Source organism: Orycteropus afer, unplaced genomic scaffold (assembly GCF_000298275.1).
Source record: "Orycteropus afer afer isolate SDZICR_OR568_19922 unplaced genomic scaffold, OryAfe1.0 scaffold00006, whole genome shotgun sequence".
NCBI classification, from domain to species: Eukaryota; Metazoa; Chordata; class Mammalia; order Tubulidentata; family Orycteropodidae; genus Orycteropus; species Orycteropus afer.
The window spans coordinates 25,644,635-25,647,196 of record NW_006921593.1 but is presented as its reverse complement, the minus strand read 5'-3'; positions in this window follow the sequence as shown (position 1 = coordinate 25,647,196).

Here is a 2,562-nt window from a genome sequence, read left to right as displayed (position 1 = left end):
TCTCTGTTAACTGTTTGTGAAGAGCAGTCAAGGGTGATTCCAGTTCTTCTTGGTGGTTTTTTATCATTGGCCCATTGGTGGAGAAGGAGGTAGTGGCTGTCGCTCAGTAAGTGAAGTTGCAGAAGGTGTGGGTGTAGTTGTGTCTTATGACATCTATTCTGCAGAATGTTCCACGTACCTGGAAAAGAATGTATATTGTGTGGTTTGCTGGAATGTTCTGTATACATCAATGTGGTCTAGTTGGTTGATTGAGTTTTTAGATCTTCTGTATAAGTTTTTTTCTAGTTCTGTCCTTCATCAAAAGTGTCATATGAAAGTCTCCTACTATTATTGTGGGGTTGCCTGTTTCTCTCTTCAATTTTGCTCAAGTTTGGTTTATTTTCTTTGGGGCTCTTCACTGGGTGTGTAGATATTTATTACGATTATGCCCTCTTGTTTGATTGACCTTTTAATCATCATCATTAATTATATAATGTCCTTCCTTGTCTCTTACGGTGGTGTTTTTCTTAAAGTCTATTTTACCAAAAATTGATATTGCTACTCTTGTTCTTTTTTGGTTGCCATTTCCTTGATATGTGCTTTTCCAACCTTTGATTTTTAGCTTATTTTTGTCTTTGTATCTAAGGTGTGTCTCTTGTAGACAGCATACTGATGGGTCATGTTTTCTTATCAATTCTGTTACTCTCTGTGTCTTTTTTCTTTTTTTTATTGTGATTTGGGTGAAAATTTATAGAGAAAATTCACTTTCCATACAGCAGTTCACATATACTTTGTCTCAGGACATTGACTACAATTTACAACAATGTAACAGCTCCCCTCCCACTTCCTCCCTGATAGCTATCTCTTCCCTGTGTCCATCCCACTATGCACTCTTGCCCCCTTAGCTGTCTCCCTACGCATAAACAGCCCTTCTTTCTCCTATGATTGTTCTCTCTGAGTGTATCTACCTCAGGTAAATGTTCAGCTCATATGTCTGTTTTTTGTTTGGCTGGAAGCCACAGGTGTGGGTTCAATTCCAGACCTGAAGGGTAGCGAGAGGCCATAGTCTCAGTGGTTGTACCAGGCTCCATCAGAGCAGCAAAGTTGGCCCACCCCCTCTTTTTTTCCAAATGATTTTGAGTTTTGTTCCACATTGTTCTCCCTCTCTATCCAGGATATCCTACATAGATCCCCCTCCAAGTGGTTGACAGTGGTATGTGGACACCATCTAGTTCTTCTGGTTTCATAATCATATAGGCTGTGGATCACATTATGTACCAGTATCTAGGACTAATTGTTTCCATGAATTTTTGTTTTCTTTATTCTTCTTTGCTCTGGATGAGGAGAGACCCATCATAGCATCTATATAACCACTCGTAAGCTTTTAAGATCCCAGTTGCTACTCATCAAAGTAGGAGATGGAACAATATTTTGTGTAATACGTTATGCCAATTAAGCTTGACGTCCCCTGGGACTATGGTCCTGGGTCCACAGGTTCAACTACGCAGTCCTTCTGGGTAGCTGGCTGTGAGCAAGAAGTGACTACAACCTTGCCCCTTGTCAGCTCTACTATACACCTGGGAATTCAGATCATACAAATGCATTTATAGGACAATTGTCTGCCAAACACTATACATGGTCTTGGGTACACTCCCCGCTTCATAGACTTACCTACTAGTTCAACCTGTCCACCCATCTATCCACCTGATTACCCATATTTGCCTTCACTGACAACGTAGTACTGTGTGTGCAAAAGGGTTCATCTTTGTTGTCTGTAGCTCCCACATACCTCTCTCTGTCTTCCTCTTCTTCAATACCACCATGTCGTTCACTTACATTTGGTATATTACCCTTCCTTTCACCCAATTCAATACTTATCTCTACCTATCTAACAGTGTTCCCTCCCCTCCCATTCCCACCCCTGGTAGCCAACAAATAAAGTTTCCATCTGTAGATAAACCTTTCCTTGACTTTCACAATAGCAGACTAATACAATATTTGTCCTTTTGTGACTGACTTATTTCACTCAGCATAATGAAATTGCATCCACATTATGCAGTGTTTTGCAGATTCTAGGTTATTCTTTAGGGTTGCATAATATTCCATTGTGTGTATATACCACAGATTGGTTATCCATTCTTCAGTTGATGGCCACCTAGGTTGTTTCCATCTTTTAGCTATTGTAAATAGTGCTGTGATGAACATGGGTGTTCGTATGTCTGTTCTTGTCATGGCTCTCACTTCTTTAGGATATATACCTAATAATGGAATGGTGGGGTCAAATGGTATTTCTAATTCCAACTTTTTAAGGAATCTCCATACTGATTTCCACAGTGGTTGTACCATTTTACAGTCCCACTAGCAGTGTAGGAGAGTCCTAATCTCTCCACCTCCTCACTAGCATTTGTTATTTTCTGTCTTGTTGAACTTTGCTATACTAGCACTGGAGCAAGATGATATCTCATTGTTGTTTCGATTTGCATCTCTATAATAGCTAATGATCATGAGTATTTCTTCATATGTTTGTTGGCCGCTTGAATATCCTCCTTGGTGAAGTGTCTATTCATGTCTTCTGCCCATTTT